Raw genomic sequence first — 18,472 nt, 5'->3', positions numbered from 1 at the left:
TTCGCCGAGAACTCGATTATGGCATCGAGTTGTTCAGACAGCGCCGCCACTCTTGGCCGCGTGTCCATGCACCTTTCGACGGCCTTGACTAGCAAGGGACCGTCCACCGAGATGTCTGGTGTGGACACCGACGGATTCGCCGTTTTTCCACCTCCAGACTTCGCCGCATCCGTCTCCGCCTTCTTCTGCGGAGACCGCTGGATGCCACCTCGTGCGAAGGGATTTGGTAACCCCTCCGCACCCGTCTCTTTTTGGTTCTTCGAGCTCATTTTTGTTAATTGGGTCCCCCTTCCAGCCGCTATCCTTGTCCATAGATGAGAAGTCGCTTGTATGGTCCCATGGTAATCTATGCCGAAGCAGTGAGGCCATGGGTAAGGGGGGTCGCCATAGTACCTTATGAGCACTGTGACGCCCCCGCCCGCGTAAGTCAGGAAAGGGGCATCTTGTCCTAGGACTAGTTCCCCCCCATCTGATCCTTCTCTGCCTGATTCCCACCAGGCAATGGACGCGGAACGTACTGGAAGGCCTGCCAGGTTTTACGGGACGGAGACCCCTGCACCGGGTACCATCTCGCCGTTTCAAGCCGCTGTCACGCGACTTTACTAAGGGAGCTCGATGCAGGTGCCAGCCCTTGGTCGTGGTTCCTTAGCGTATCCGACTCGAATCCGTTTCGTTCGCTGCCAGTTGCCATAATTGGGACCTTACTGGCGTCGGCCCCAATGGACGGGGGAGTGCATTTGGTTGATGGGAGCGGCACTACTCGCTCCGTCAGAGATGCTTCCGGGTAATTGTGGCATTTACGAGGAGTCGACGGCCCAGTGTCCGACCCTCACCACCCCTAAGCAATCTCCCGCTGCTGGTCCAGGGCTGTTAGGTACTGTCAGCGGTCGCCCTCATATAACGTGACCTCGGCGGTCGCCACGCGCCAACCCGTGGTGGCATGCAGCTCGAAATGTACACCTCTCTGCAACTCGCAACTCCCAGCCTGTAAACCTATCGTTTGTATGAGGTCTCAGGTATCGAAATCATATATTGATGCTTAGGAGCGCCACCGACGTTCCAGTATCTCAGACACTAGTCGTATGGCGCTGCGCAAGGGCTCTGTCTGATGAGAGCAGCAATAAGATGACAACGTGGTGTTCACGCTAGCAGATCTTGCAGGTTTCTAGACCACATGATCGACGACCATCTATAGGAGACACTGTCAGCTCGGTTTGGTTACGACCTTAGAGGCGTTCAGGCGTAATCCAACGAACGTAGCGTTATACCATAGTCCGGTCGAACTAGTATTGGGCCATAGGTTCGCACCTGTGGTTCCTCTCGTACTGCACAGGAGTTCCGTTAAGACAGTGGCGGCGCGCACACCAGGAGGGTAAAACTAACCTGTCTCACGACGGTCTGAACCCAGCTCACGTTCCCTTGAAAGGGTGAACAATCTTACGCTTTGTGAATTTTGCTTGACAATGATAGGAAGAGCCGACATCGAAGGATCAAAAAGCCACGTCGCTATGAACGCTTGGCGGCCACAAGCCAGTTATCCCTGTAACTTTTCTGACACCTCTTGCTAAAAACTCTTTAAACCAAAAGGATCGTGAGGCCTAGCTTTCGCTGTCTCAATATGTACTGAACATCGAGATCAAGCCAGCTTTTGTCCTTATGCTCAGCGTGTGGTTTTTGTCCACACTGAGCTGACCTTTAGACACCTCCGTTATTGTTTTGGAGTTGTACCGCCCCAGTCAAACTCCGCACCTGGCACTGTCCATGACTTGGAGTATCCAGAGGGCTTACTGTCATCGGCGTACTGTGTGAAAGTTGAGCAAACTGCGGCCTTGCCGTACGCTGGCGGGATCCTACTGCCGGGAACCGAGCACACGCCCTGGCTCGACACTGACACCGGCACCGGACGCCGCGCGTGGCACGCAGCCACGAAACCACGCCACCACCGATGGCGGTGGACCCGGGGCGCGGGCGAGCGCGCGCCGGCCAGCCGCGGGTTAGAATCGGCCGCCAGAACACGCAACGGACAAGAAGACCGGCAGGCTCGGTCTTCTGCATTATGGCCAGGAATGACGACATGACTGAACGCTGAACAATAACCTCAGCACTTGTTCCATCTGATCATGTAAGTAAGGCAACAGTAAGAGTGGTGGTATTTCATTGGTTCCGGAGAGCTAGTATCGTACCCCGGCTCCCACCTATTCTGCACCTCTTATATCGCCTTACAATGCCAGACTAGAGTCAAGCTCAACAGGTTCTTCTTTCCCCGCTAGTGTTTCCAAGCCCGTTCCCTTGGCTGTGGTTTCGCTAGATAGTAGATAGGGACAGAGGGAATCTCGTTAATCCATTCATGCGCGTCACTAATTAGATGTCAAGGCATTTGGCTACCTTAAGAGAGTCATAGTTACTTCCGCCGTTTACCCGCGCTTGCTTAAATTTCTTCACATTGACATTCAGAGCACTGGGCAGAAATCACATTAAGTCAACACCTGCGGAGGCCATCACAATGCTTTGTTTTAATTAGACAGTCGGATTCCCTCAGCCGTGCCAGTTCTGAATTGACGGTTTATCGATGACTGCAGCCCAAGCTGGGAAGCGTATGAACCCGGGCGCGGCGGGCGAGCGAGCGCACCGCACGCCCGCACGAGGCGGACGAACGGGCGGCCCACACCACCACGGACGCCGGACGCCCCGGAGTGCATTGAGGCAGAAGCGCCGCCAGTCTTCATAGCCAATCCTTATCCCGAAGTTACGGATCTAATTTGCCGACTTCCCTTACCTACATTGGTCTATCGACTAGAGACTCTAAACCTTGGAGACCTGCTGCGGATTCGGTACAAGCTGTTGAGAGTTTGCGTGCCCCAGTCTTCGATTTTCAAGGTCCAAGAAGAGAATATCGACACAGCAATTGAATACCATGCTCTACCAGCCTGTCCAACCATATCTCTCTATGAAAGACTTCCATGGCAAGTATGACTGTTAAACAGAAAAGAAAACTCTTCTTATATCTCTTGTTGGCTTCTCGAAGGAAAGGATTCATGTTGCCATGATTGCAAAGGCGCAACCGTTTCCGCTGTGTACGCCAATGCAAACGTATACTTAACTGGCTCCGGAATTGTAACCGGATTCCCTTTCGCTCGTTTAATATATACTAGTGGATGTTGCATCACCGTGTGTATATTTGGTAAAATGCTTGATATATATCAGGTTTCCCATAGATCTTAGGATTGGCTAACTCGTGTTCAACTGCTGTGGACACGAAACCCTCATCCACTTCAGTCATCCAAGATCTCATTCGAATATTTGCTACTACCACCAAGATCTGTGCTAGTGGCGGCTCCATGTCGGCTTACGCCAGGCACTTCATCGCGCACCACCAGACCCTCCTACTCGCTGACGTCTCAAAGTGGCACGGGACGCGCGAAACGTCCCGCCGGCAACGCTTGTACGTCACCTGTAATGTATAGGCAAACGACTTAAGCGCCATCCATTTTCACCTATCTACACTATGCACCTATCAACGCTATCAACACCTTTCATGGTATCTATGATGCGTCGTTTATTCAGGCGCCGTAACATTACCGTTGGTTCATACCACAGCACCAGTTCTGCTTACCAAAACTTGGCCCACTAAGCACACCGATATCTTTTACGTCGACTGAGTGGACGTGTCCGCGCCAACCCCCCGGAGAGGGAAAACGCACACCCGACGTGTTCGTGCAACAACATCAACCAAGAATGTTATCGTACGTACCCATTTATAGTTTGAGAATAGGTCAAGATCATTTCGAACCTGAGGCCTCTAATCATTCGCTTTACCAGATAAGAATAACCGAAACGTTGCGTGCTCCAGCTATCCTGAGGGAAACTTCGGAGGGAACCAGCTACTAGATGGTTCGATTGGTCTTTCGCCCCTATGCCCAATTCTGACAATCGATTTGCTCGTCAGAATCCATCAGGGTTTCCCCTGACTTCAACCTGATCAGGCATAGTTCACCATCTTTCGGGTCACATCCTGCACACTCGCGGTATGTTATGGCATGGTTGCGAGGAGGGCGCGCGCAAACACGCGTCTCCCGCGCCAACCGCATGCTGGCTGTAATACCCGGGGATGGAGGGACGAGCAGGTAGTCTTGCCCGTAATCCCGCACAACGAGAGAGTTATGTTTTTCACGCCTTTGGTTGTCCAGTAAAGCGCCAGCGCACCCCGAGGGGCACACGGCTCACCATTGGCTTGCGCGCAAGATAGACTTCTTGGTCCGTGTTTCAAGATGGGACCCGAAGGTACCTCGATTTGCTCATTGCCGATCGACAGTCCGCCACGGCGCCACAGGCAGTTTCACGTACTTTTTGACTCTCTATTCAGAGTGCTTTACAACTTTCCCTCACGGTACTTGTTCGCTATCGGTCTCGTGGTGATATTTAGCTTTAGGAGGAGTTTACCTCCCACTTGGTGCTGCACTATCAAGCAACACGACTCCATAGAAAAATTTTCCACCATCAGCGCCATTCTACGGGCCTATCACCCTCTGTGGGAGTAAAAGCCACATTATAGATGAACTTGAACCGGGACCCGCTGATTATGGCAGATGACAAAATTTCCAGTACACGGAACCAGGCAAACACCGCACCGGGCGTCGCCTCTACGTGCTGAGCTCCTCCCGTTTCGCTCGCAGCTACTCGGGGAATCCTTGTTAGTTTCTTTTCCTCCCCTTATTAATATGCTTGAATATAGGGGGTAGTCACACATTATTTGAGGCCTACTAGATTGAGATTGAGATCTTATTGTTCTGCGCCGTATCGTACTACCTATACACACAGACACACAGACAGTGTGTGTGTGTGTGTGTTTTGCCGGGGGTTGTACATGTCGGCAGCTTGCTGCGCTGCTGAGAGCAGCAGCAAACCTTGACCTGATCTTAAACACTTTACCGACCACTCGCTGCTACTGCGCTACTACGCGTGTATTCACAACACATAATAGGCACACTGCATTGGCAAGCACGCGCGCATATAGTTGAATCACTAAATATAGGCACTCAAAAATGTGTACAACGTACTGGTTGTGCGGTGTGCAATATGCGTTCAACTCGTCGGTGTTCATGTGTCCTGCAGTTCACATTCTGACGCGCATTTAGCTGCGGTCTTCATCGATCCACGAGCCGAGTGATCCCCTGCCTAGGGTTTGTTTGCACACACACCAAAACAAACACGTAAAACACACGCACCACACTGTGCCTCCAGGCGCGGCTGCGATAGCCGCCGCGGCTAGCCTTATCAACCGGGTCTCGCATGGGGGGAACGGGGACGGTGGATTGACTGAGCTCAGTCACCACCACCGCACACACCACACCATGCGCCGAGAGTGGCTAACGACAACGCGGCCAGCGATGGCCAGCCCGTACCAACCGTGCGTGCGCACAGCTGAAGCACAAACAAAATTAAAAAACAAAACACACACACAACGGTAGGACGTGATTGTTTCTACGCGGGGCGGCACACCAGCCACACCCCTGCCGGGCGCAGTGAACCCACGTACTCGAGTCCGGGACCGGGAGTTGCCATATTGCTAATGTATGTATTTGTAAATGTAGCAGTAATGATCCTTCCGCAGGTTCACCTAAGGAAACCTTGTTACGACTTTTACTTCCTCTAAATCATCAAGTTCGGTCAACTTCAGCGAGTCAAATGTAATCCGCGAGGGAACAGCAAATGTTCACTTCCAAAGACCTCACTAAATAATCCATCGGTAGTAGCGACGGGCGGTGTGTACAAAGGGCAGGGACGTAATCAACGCTAGCTAATGACCAGCACTTACTGGTGGAATTCCAGGTTCATATGGACCATTTTAATCCATAATCCCGACTAAATGAGCATTTCAGTTATTTCCAGTCCCTTTAGGGATAGGGTACACGCTGCTGCTCACATTGTAGCGCGCGTGCAGCCCAGAGCATCTAAGGGCATCACGGACCTGTTATCGCTCAATCTCAATTTGCTGAACACAAATTGTCCTATTAAGCAGAAGTCAACCTCGATGAGTGGACGTATTATCAGGTCACACTACACCGCCGGCCGGAAGCACCGAGCACCACACGGCGAGCAAGCGAGCCGAACCGGGGAACCGGCCGGCCGCCACACCGCCGCGTGACCGGGTCCGACCGGGCGGGATCAACGTCTGACTACTGATAGCGTTCTATTTAATTTGATTGAGTCACGTTCGTTATCGGAATTAACCAGACAAATCATTCCACGAACTAAGAACGGCCACGCACCACTACCCTTAATTTGAGAAAGAGCTATTAATCTGTCTTACCTCAATAAGTTCGGACCTGGTAAGTTTTCCCGTGTTGAGGCAACTTAAGCCGAAGGCTCCACTCCTGGTGGTGCCCTTCCGTCAATTCCTTTAAGTTTCAACTTTGCAACCATACTTCCCCCGGAACCTAATTTTGGTTTCCCGGAAGCTGCTTAGAGCACCATAATGTAGCGTCTCCCAATTGCTAATTGGCATAGTTTACGGTTAGAACTAGGGCGGTATCTAATCGCCTTCGATCCTCTAACTTTCGTTCTTGATGAATGAAAGCATCCATGGCAAATGCTTTCGCTTTAGTTAGTCTTACGACGGTCTACGAATTTCACCTCTCGCGCCGTAATACTAATGCCCCAAACTGCTTCTGTTAATCATTACCTCTTGATCTGGATTACAAACCAAGACCGAGGTCATATTCCATTATTCCATGCAAGATTTTTCTCGGCCATAGTGGTAGCCTGCTTAGAGCACTCTAATTTGTTCAAGGTGATAGCAGCTGGGCTTGTGGGAAACGCCAGCACCCGATGAAAGGCATCAGACGCCACTGAACGGCGGGCGGACGCGGCGCACGCACAAACGCACACCGGCCCGCAAACGCGCCGCACACCCAGTCTTATAGCCGCAACAATTCAGTGACCTACGGCCATCAGTAGGTGTAGTACCGGTGTTGGATAAGAATAAACTTCGAACGTTTTAACCGCAACAATTTTAATATACGCTAGTGGAGCTGGAATAACCGCGGCTGCTGGCCCCAGACTTGCCCTCCACTTGATCCTTGTTGAAGGATTTTTGCTCAACTCATTCCAATTATAAGACATCATAAAAGAGCCTCATATTGTTATTTCTCGTCAATACCTCCCCGTGCCGGGATTGGGTAATTTACGCGCCTGCTGCCTTCCTTGGATGTGGTAGCCATTTCTCAGGCTCCCTCTCCGGAATCAAACCCTGATTCCCCGTTACCCGGTGCAACCATGGTAGTCCTCTATACTACCATCAATAGTTGATAGGGCAGATATTTGAAAGATCTATCGTCGGTGCGAGACCATACGATCAACAAAATTATCCAGATTTCAACTCAACACGTCACGGAGGACGATTGGTTTGACTAATAATTGAAACTATAACACGGGGACGGACGAACGGTGGTATGCGGTGGACAGCAAACAGCGAAGACCAAACGTCGAACTGTCCGCCGCCGCCGCCGCGCATATAGCCGGAAGCATAACACTCGTCAAAAGATTCCCGCTTGGCGCTCTCTCTAAACACCCACACGGTGTGCCGATATTTACAACTGGGGTCAAAATACATGCTACTGCCGCTACACCCGTAACGTGGTAGCCGTATAACATTCATGCTTCTCCCTCTTCTCGCAGCACTTGTGAAACCACAACACACCACCACACCGGGCGGTGAACTGCGGCTGCCACTCACAGACAACACGCGCACGCCTGTCTGTCTCCTCCACCAGCCAGTCACAGCTAGCCAACCAGCCACTACAAGCGGCAGAGCGGGTAAGCGGAGTGTAAGCGAGCGAACTGGTTGATTGACTACCCGCCAGCCAGCCACAGCCCCGCCGCACACATCACACCTAGCACCGTCGTCGCTCTGTGCACGCCCAACAGAGTTAGATGCAGCAGGCCGCATGCCACCCTACCTGTGTATGCACACACCGTGCCAGTGAAAAGTACTTTTCCGTACCAACCTCAGACTCAGACACCCTCCTATAGATACGAAAATGTATAATAATAACAGAATTCGACACACGCTTTGCACCCTCATACTGCGCCCACAGACCGAACCGTAGTGTACGGACCGGCTAGCATGGCATTGCATGGTCGACCGTCACCCTACCGTGCATCAGTGTGTGAGCCAACAGCCGGTCTGCGGTGTATGTCTCCGCTAGCGCGCGCGTTGGTCGAGCATCGTCATCGTACCGATGTAACCGGCTCGCAGTGTACGGTTCCGCTTGGCCCGTATGCTGATCAGTGAGCATCGTGGTGGTATTTGTTACGTTTCAAATTCTCGGTATAGTTTCATTGTTGGCCAAAAATTTGTTATTTGAGCTTGAGTTTGATCGAGCCCACATTTCGTAGTTGCTCCTCCGTGAATGATCTGTGCTAGTGAAGTTGCACAAGGAACCACGTTAATGGCTACTTCAGTGTACAACAATTCAGTAGCTACCGCTTTGTATAGATCGATAACGGCGCCGCCCACGTCCTTACGATCGTTAGGGCAAGAAAGGATATTGTAAGTAAGGAAGTGTAACAGCCTTGTTGTCGGAGACCGAGTTTACCTCTGCATCCCCACGACTATGACGGAAAGGAAAGGTTGTATCACTGCGGTAAGTGATGAAATCGAAATATGTTGCGCGCGAAGTTAGCTCATTACGAAGGCGACCGAGGTATCTTTAACGTCAATCACCGCGAATATATACGAGCGGCGCGCGTCAATCATCTACCACCCGATGAATCCAAATATTTAAAAATTTGTTTCGAGAAAGCGAACGCACTCCGGAAGATACGATTGTAGGTATACTTTGTGTAGTTATTGAATCAATCACGGTATTTATCAACCGAACTCGATTTGCGACACGCTTTTATAAAAACAACGAGCAGGCAATCGTCGGCTGAACGGTCATACCAAGACTAAGCTTATCCCTGCATTTCTACTCTGCGACGGAGAGAAAGGTTTGTGTTATTTTGTCTCCGTGGCGAGTGATGGAATCGAATGATGATGCGTGCGAGGTTCGCGTATTACAAAAACGAGCGATGTGCATGTTTCTTATCAACCCTGTGATTCTTTATAAATGACGCGCGTGGAGATCTGTAACTATACTAAGGGCATCTTCAGCGGTGGTCCAAATCGTTGTTTTGTTCTATTTTATTGGAACAAACTGAAATTCACTGCTGCACCGGTGGTGTAAATTTTGTTTTAACCAGATCTAAATTGAAAAAAATTGAAACTGGTATACGTTTTGGTCTATTTTTGTCAGTTTTTGGAACAAGAAATAGATCGTTCTAAAACTCTTTGTACGCTGCCAATTGGTGGGTAAAATGTTATATTTCAATTGAATATCTCATTTTTGGCTATTTCCATATAAGCGTTTTTCGAGTGTGGGGAACAAAACAAAGATTTTTTTATGACAATTCACAATTCATTTTTGTGGCTTTTCTGAAGAAGAATAGCTTTTCTGAAGAAGAATAACAGGTTTGTCGTTTTTGGCTTCAAGGAAACCGACCAGCAAAAATGGGAATTCTGAAAGACCATAACCGTAGGTTCAACTACTTGGTTTGCAACCATCAGCCACCAGGCTGGCGAATATGTTGGCTATTTGTTAATCGCCTTAATTGTATTGGGACTAGAGGAGAACTTGAGAGGCCAGAAAAATGTTCCTCGAAGACGCTGAACTGAAAACGTTCAAAATGCTGGGGTGACATTGCGCACTCGAACAAAACTAAATGATCGCTGGGGGCGTTATGTTTCGTTTTTTGTATTTTTCGACTTTGCGGGTTAGATGAGCTGCAGGACAAATGACAATGACTGCTCCTTTCAAGCTTTAAGCATAACTGGCAGTATGTGACCTACTCGAAAATAGCGAAAATCGTTCGAATCGAGCTGCGCAATGCCACCCAATATCCTCAAAACCCAAACCAAGTTTGAAAAACTGCAAGATTTTGAAAGACTGAAGAGACGAAAACAGAAGATGAACATCAACGCGATCCAATTTTTTTCGCTATCCTTCGAAACCCTACTTGTAGCAGAAATTTTCGATTTATTTATTTATTTCGTCAAACAAAAGTAGACTACATATGTTTATAACTAACTTACATGCTATATTATGCTATACTATTATATATGCTATATTTATACTAATTGAAGAAAGAAAAAGAGTTTATACATAATTGGATAATGGTTTCTTCACTTAATTGGGATTATTACAATAATTATTTTCTATCGATTTAAATTGCGCGTTGAATTGAAATATTGTTTTATTTAGTTTTCGCCATAGAGCAGTAAATTGCTTCACAGTGTTGGTTATACACTAACATCATTTGATTAATGGGCCCTTATTTAGTATAATTGTTTCGTTGATGATTTAAAGAAAACAAAGTCTGAGTTCGTAAATTTCTAGAAGGCACATAAAAATTGACTTTTGATAATATTTCGGGTGAATCGACACGCTGAGATACGATATCGTTAACAAATGACATCATTGCGAATTCACGACGGGCTTTTAATGATTGGATGTCGATAAGCCTGCAGCGTTCGTCATATGATGGTAAGGGAAATGATGTCCATCGTATATTACGAAGTGCATATAACAGGAATTGTTTCTGCACTGATTCTATTTTGTCTACATGTGTTGCAGAGAACGGAGACCATACAATGCTACAGTATTCTAAAAGTGACCTGACAAAGGAATTATAAAGTGTTTTTATTGTGTATGGATCTTGGAAGTTATAGCAAAAACGTTTTATAAAACTGATCGTATTACTAGCCTTATTTATAATTGCATTGTAATGATCAGTGAATGGTAATTTTGAGTCAAGTATGACTCCCAAGTCCCTAACTCGTTCACATTTCTCTACTACCTGATCTCCTAAGGAAATAATAATGCTTGGTATGTTTCTTTTTCAGCCAAAAGTCATAGAACTACATTTTTTTACGTTTAGCTGAAGAAGGCTTTTTATACACCAAATATAAAAATATCTTATCTCGTTACGGAAAATGTTAACATCATCATCGTTTTTAATTTCAATGAAAAGTTTTATGTCGTCGGCATAAATAAGAGTTTTTAGATGTTTTAGAATAAAATATATGTCGTTTACAAACAATATAAATAGTAGAGGGCCCAAGTGAGAGCCTTAAGGAACTCCCGAGGTTGCCTGAATAGGTTTCGAAAGTCTACCTTCAAATTTGACTGTTTGTTTACGATCTGTCAGATACGATTCAATCCATTTGAGTAATTGTGAATGAATTCCAATTTTTCGTAACTTGAAGAGAAGCAGGGGTATATCAATGCGATCGAAAGCTTTACTGAAGTAAGTATATAAGGTTTCAACATAATTTCCTTTATCCATTGCGTTCAGAGAGAAGTTAATAAACTCGAGTAAGTTAGTTGTGGTTGAACACCCTTCGAAAAAACCTAAATTAATCCACCTAGCGGTCAGACTCAGCCTTTCTCATTCAAACTTGTTATTTGTAAAAATAGATTTACATGAATGCCAAAATCCAATAAAGGTATATTCACTCTTTGGGTTCTAAAATATTGATGTAGTAATTGGAGGATAAAATATGATATTTGACGTAATGTTAGTGCTTAAGAAATAGCGAAACAATAGAAATGACTCTTAATTTCGAACAATTTAATCATGAGCGATATCAGGGACGTTCAAATAGTACGATACCACATTTAAATGATGTTGAGACCATATATATTGATCAAAGCAGGTATAGTTTTAAATAGTCTTTGAATTTCTTTTCTTTTCAAAACTTTTGAAGCACATATCAAATTGTTATGAAGTTTGTTATTTGTAAATTTGAGAGATGACTCGTTTGTATGACACATGTTATGTTCAAATAAGTCGTGTAATACTTGAGATAATATACTTTCGATGTTTTATTAAACAATCTAATACATAACGGTTGCTTAAGTTCGATTATAATCAGATGAAATGAGAACGTATAGGGCAGCCAAACTTTGAAACCACGTGTTCAATCATAATTCATCAGTTAATCCCTCACTACCCCGTTCATCTGATATCAATATTGTTCAGATCGGTTGTGTAGTATCTAAGATAATGAAGTTTCGGCATTTTCACATTTCAATACATTACAGACGAAGTTACAGTCCGATTACAGCAAAATTCAATAGGGTATTATGAGGCAGCTAGACCTTTCATTTGACACTAATTTTGTAGAAATCGGGTCAACCATCTCTGAGAAAAGTGAGTGAGTTTATGTAGTCTTTGGAATATGTTTCTTTTCATAGCTGGATTTCACATTTTTAAACATAACAGGCAAAGTAATAATCCGTTTGCAAAAAAAATCAATGGGGTCTTATGAGGCAACTAGACCTTCCATATGACACTGATTTTATGAAAATCGGTCCAGCCATCTCTGAGAAACATGAGTGAGATTAAATAGTCTCCAGAACACGTTACTTTCTATTACTTCTGAACAACAAGTTCAATCTTCATAAAATTCAAAAGTTAAGGGTTTTTTAGGTAGCCAGTTCATTTGAAATTAATTTTGCTCAAATCGGTTGCGTGGTTTCTAAGATATTGATGCTTCGTGATTTTTACATTTTGATACATAACCTCTAAACTAGAAATCAGATTACAATAAAATTCAATAGGGTCTTATAGGGCAACTAGACCTTTCATTTGCAATTATTTTCATTGAAATCGGTCCAGCCATCTCTGAGAAAATCGAGTGAGAGTGGGAGAGCGTTACACACACACACACACACATACACACACACACACATACGCACACACATACAGAGAATGCTCAGCTCGTCGAGCTGAGTCGAGTGATATACGACATTCGGCCCTTTTGAGCACTTTTATACCTTTAGTTTTTTCAGTGATTGCTATACCTTTCTAGGAGAAAGGCAAAACCGTGTTGCGTTGGAGTAATTCTATTTTTGCCTTTCTTCTAGAAAGGTATAGCAATCACTTGCAAAACCGAAAATATAAAAGTGCTCCAAAGGGCCGAATGGCATATATCACTCGACTCTGCTCGACGAGCTGAGCATTTTCTGTATGTGTGTGTGTGTATGTGTGTGTGTGTGCAGATTTTTATTCTCGCTCACTTTTCTCAGAGATGGCTGGACCGATTTTCATGAAATTAATTGCAAATGAAAGGTCTTGTTGTCTCATAAGACCCAATTGAATTTCATTGTAATCGGATTTTTAGTTTCGAGGTTATGTGTCAAATAGTAAAAATCATAAAACGTCATTATCTCAAAAACTACAGAACCGATTTGAACAAGATAGGTCCCAAAAAAACGGGCTACCTAAAAACCTTCAAATTTTGAATTTTATAAAGATTGAACATATGGTTCAAGAGTTATGAAAAGAAACGTGTTCTGAAGACTGTTTAATCTCACTCATGTTTCTCAGAGATGGCTGGACCGATTATAATAAAATCAGTGTCAAATGGAAGGTCTGGTTGCCCCATAAGACCCTATGGATTTGTTTTGCAATCGGACTATTAGTTTGCCTGTTATGTTTAAAAATGTGAAATCCAGCTATGCAAAGGAACATATTCCGATGACTACTTGGACTCACTCACTTTTCTCAGAGATGGTTGACCCGATTTCCACAAAATTAGTGTCAAATGAATGTTCTAGCTGCCTCAGAAGACCCTATTGAATTTTGCTGTAATCGAACTGTAACTTCATCTGTAATGTACCGACTTCTGAAAAAAATCACGAAACTTCATTATCTCAGAAACTACACAACCGATTTGAACAATATTGATATCAGATGAGCGGGCTAGTTAAGGGTTAACTGATGAATTATGATTGAACACGTGGTTTCAAAGTTTGGCTGCCCTATACGTTCCCATTTCATTTGATTATTTAATCGACCAACCAATTTAATCGACCATTTTTGATTTGGCTAAAACTTTGCATAGACGTTTTTATAGGCAAAAGATGCCACTTTGTGCTATTGGTTCAATTTTTTGGAACACAACTCATTTTTGAGAAGCTATTGAGAAATGCTATTTTGGGAAGGTGTTGATGATTTTTAAATTGTCATTTTTGATTTGGCTGAAACATTGCATAGACGTATTTATAGGCAAAAGATGCCATTTTGTGCTATTGGTTCAATTTTTAGGAACACGGCTCATTTTTGAGTGCAAAGTTTAAGCAAAATCAAAAATGACAATTAAAAAAAAATATTAAAACTGGGACATTTTGTGTGGAACTGCTCAGAACTGATATCATAAAATTACCTCTATATCAAAAATGAACCACTGTGTTTTTTAACTATTTTGCATGGAATGCCTCTTATTTTCTGCAAAACTTGTAATCATGCACTTATATTTCTTAAATGCTTCAGAGTGGTTCCAGTTGATTTTGGAGTTATTTATTTATTTATCTCTACCAACCGACATTAGTCCTAATGTCCTAATGGTTATTCATATATAAAACATTGCGAAACAGAGATACAAGTTTTGTACGTAGGACTCGATGCGATAAATGTAAGTCGAAAGCAGATGATACACGGTTGAAGGCTCGTTGATTACCAATGATGGCACTGTTTGCACTGTAATTGGTGCGACGAAAAGGCAGTTGCAACGCAGATGACGCAAACGCAGATGACGCCATCTTGTATTTCAAAATGGTATTTAGGATACTGGTTTAAGAAAAACTCATATTGGGTGATATTTGGTCACTTTGGACTGTTTTTCAGTAGCCGAAAGTCGCAATTTGGACTTTAAAATTGCCTGTGAATTCAATTTCTGTCATCTAGGCGTAATTCTGGTTCCGAAAACATTCATATTGAATGGTATTTGGTCATTTCAGGCTGTTTTCCAGAAACCGTAAGTTGCCATCTTACAATTCAAAATGTTTTCTGAAGTCGATTTGTGGCTCCAGTGCATCATTACGGTTCCGGAAATACCCATATTGGGTGGTATTTGGTCGTTTGCGCTGTTTTTCCGACACCGGAAGTCGCCATTTTGGATTTCATAATGGCATTTGGAGACAATTTATGAATTTTGAACGACATACTGGTTAAAAAAAAAACTCATATTGGGTGGTATTTGGTCATTTTCAGCTGTTTTCAGAAACCGGAAGTCGCCATCTTAGAATTTGAAATGCTATCTGTGGTCGATTTTAGCTCCTGTGTATTATTCTAGATCCGGATATTATTATATTGGGTGGAAATCGGCCATTTTTAGCTGTGTTCCAGAAACCGGAAGTTGCCATCTCACAATCCAAAATGTTGTCTGAGGTCGATTATGGAACATATTTGTTACCACTAAAAACATTCACCTGCCAATATGGTTCCATTTAGTTGATTAGTTCGCGAGATGTGCAAAAATTTGTGAAGAAATATGTACTTCCAGAAGAGGGAGGGGCGTCGAACCATTATGGACAAATTTGTTTCCTCTAAAAACATTCACATACCAAATTTGGTTGTATTTTCTTGATTGGTTCTTGAACTGTGCGAAATTTGTGTTTCATTTTTATGGGACCCCTCCCTTATAGAAGAGGGATTCGGGTGTCAAACCATTATGTACATATTTGTTATCACTAAAAACATTTACCTGCCAAATTTTGTTCCATTTGGTTGATTAGTTTTCGAGATGTGCACAAATTTGTGTTTCGTTTAACTATTATGGACATATTAGTTACCCCTTAAAACATCCACATGCCAAATTCGGTTTCATTTGCTTGGTTTGTTCTTGAGTTGTGCAGAAATCTATGTTTCATTTGTATGGGACCCCTCCCTTCCAGAAGAGGGAGGGGTCTCAAACTATCATAGGAACCTTTATCGGCACCAAAAACCCCTACATACAAATTTTCACGTCGATCGGTTCGGTAGTTTACGAGCCTATATGGATCAGACAGACAGACAAACCGGACTGCATTTTTAAATGTATAGATTACAACATCAATATTTTAGAACCTAAAGAGTGAATATACATTTATTGGATTGAAGCGTTCATGTAAATCTGTTTTTACAAATAAAAAATTGAATGAGAAAGGCTGGGTCTGACCGCTAGGTGGATTAATTTAGGTTTTATTTGATGGAATAACTTTTTGTTTATTATTTCTTCAAAAAGCTTAGGTATACAAGAAAGAATGGCTATGCCTCGATAGTTGCTAATGTCAGATTTTTTACCAGATTTGAACACAGGCACTAGATATGAGTTTTTCCAGAATTTCGGGAAGCAACCGGATTCCAGCGACATATTGATAATCAAGAACAGTGAGGAAGTTAGCTCTTTAGCTAAGTGTTTCATAAACGCTGGCGGAATTCCGTCTGGTCCCGGACCTTTAGACGCATCCAAAGCTTTTAAAGTATCTTCAATTTCGCGTGCGCCATGTCGTTCAATATTGAAATAGTTGGGAAACTCAGGAAAGTTGATGAAGAATGTATAGTCACGATCAGATTCTGAGAAAGTTGTATAATTTTGTTGAAAAAAAAAACAGCAAATAGATTGGAGATGTCTGCCGGGTTCTCTTCAACTTTGTCATGCAGTTGCATTTCCGAAGGAAAATTTTCAGATTTTAACTTTGATTTAACATATTTGAAAAAATTTTTTGGGCGAGATTTGATTTCAAGTTCAGTTTTAAGTGTGAACTCTTTAATCGCGTTACTAATGGCATCGTTTAATTCGCCGCAAGTGTTAAGATAAGTTGCTAAAGAATCACGTTTAATTCGCCGCAAGTGTTAAGATAAGTTGTTAAAGAATCACGGTTTTTATGAGTTTTGTATTTTTGCCTTTCTCACTTGCAAAATCGAAAGTATAAAAGTGCTCCAAAGGGCCGAATGGCATATATCACTCGACTCAGCTCGACGAGCAGAGCATTTTCTGTATGTGTGTGTGTATGTGTGTGTGTGACCGATTTTCATGAAATTAATTGCAAATGAAAGGTCTATTTGCCCCATAAGACCCAATTGAATTTCATTGTAATCGGATTTTTAGTTTCGAGGTTATGTTCAAAAATATGAAAATCATGAAACATCAATATCTCAGAAACTACACAACCGATTTGAACAAAATTGGTCTCAAAAGAACGGGCTACCTAGAAAATCTTCAAGTTTTGAATTTCATAAAGATTGAACTTGTGGTTCAAAAGTTATGAAAATAGACGTGTTCTGAAGACTGTTTAATCTCACTCATGTTTCTCAGAGATGGCTGGACCGATTTTCATAAAATCAGTGTCAAATGGAAGGTCTGGTTGCCCCATAAGACCCTATGGATTTGTTTTGCAATCGGACTATTAGTTTGCCTGTTATGTTTAAAAATGTGAAATCCAGCTATGCAAAGGAACATATTCCGCAGACTACTTGGACTCACTCACTTTTCTCAGATATGGCTGACCCGATTTCCACAAAATTAGTGTCAAATGAATGGTCTAGCTGCCTCAGAAGACACTATTGAATTTTGCTGTAATCGAACTGTAACTTCATTTGTAATGTGCCGACTTGTGAAAATCACGAAACTTCATTATCTCAGAAACTACACAACCGATTTGATCAATATTATTATCAGATGAGCGGGCCAGTTAAGGGTTAACTGATGAATTATGATTGAACACGTGGTTTCAAAGTTTGGCTGCCCTACACGTTACCATTTCATTTGATTATAATCGAACTTAAGCAACCGTTATGTATTAAATTGTTAATAAAACAACGAAAGTCTATTTATTCAAAGATTACATGACTTATTTGAACATAGCTAGTGTCATACGAACGAGTCATCTCTCAAACTTACAAATAACAAACTTCGTAACAATTGAATATGTGGCTCAAAAGTTATGGAAAGAAGAGGAATTCAAAGACTATTTAAAACTATACCTGCTTTGATCGATATATGTGGCCTCAACATAATTTAAATGTGGTGTCGTACTATTTAAACGTTCCAAGTTCATTGATTCCTTGCGGTTTGTTTGAAGTCTGCAAATGCACGACGAATCAGGCATAGGATATGATCAAAGTCAATTAACAAATCGTTTGAAATGATTGGTCTTTTGGCTTCTGTACATCGCCTTAATTCTGAATATATTCATATTGGGTGGTATTGTGTCATTATCAGCAGACTTTCTGGCATCAATCTGACACCGGAAATACCCATATTGGGAGGTATTTTTGGTTGTTTTCCAGAAACTAAAAGTGGTCGTCTTCAAATTCAAAATAGTGTCCAGAGTCAATGTTTGGTTTCTATGCATCATCACGTTCACGGAAATATCCATATTGAGTATTATTCGGTCATTTCCGACCGTTGCCTATAAGTTGCCATTTAGCAATTCAAAATGGTGCCTGGATCAATTGTTAGCTCCTTGCATCATTCTGGTTCCAGAGATACTCATATTGGATAGTATTTGTTTATTTTAGGCTGTTTTTCTCAAACCGGTAGTCGCCATCTTGGATTTCAAAATGGTATTTAGGATACTGGTTTAAGAAAAACTCATATTGGGTG

At 43.2% G+C, this 18,472-nt stretch overlaps 1 non-coding gene and 1 pseudogene across 1 annotated transcript; both read right to left on the bottom strand.

Annotated features, from left to right (window-relative positions):
* Window positions 1-916: 916 nt before the first annotated feature.
* On the bottom strand, window positions 917-4,759 carry LOC129726232 (large subunit ribosomal RNA; annotated as a pseudogene).
* A 271-nt stretch (window positions 4,760-5,030) lies between these two features.
* Window positions 5,031-5,183, bottom strand: LOC129726243 (5.8S ribosomal RNA). The gene has a single exon (XR_008728292.1). It is a non-coding gene; the product is annotated as a 5.8S ribosomal RNA (ribosomal RNA).
* Between the last annotated feature and the right edge of the window lie 13,289 nt (window positions 5,184-18,472).

Source organism: Wyeomyia smithii, chromosome 2 (assembly GCF_029784165.1).
Source record: "Wyeomyia smithii strain HCP4-BCI-WySm-NY-G18 chromosome 2, ASM2978416v1, whole genome shotgun sequence".
Classification (NCBI taxonomy): Eukaryota; Metazoa; Arthropoda; class Insecta; order Diptera; family Culicidae; genus Wyeomyia; species Wyeomyia smithii.
Note: the sequence above shows the minus strand (reverse complement) of the source record. Positions and strands in the feature narration are given on the sequence as shown.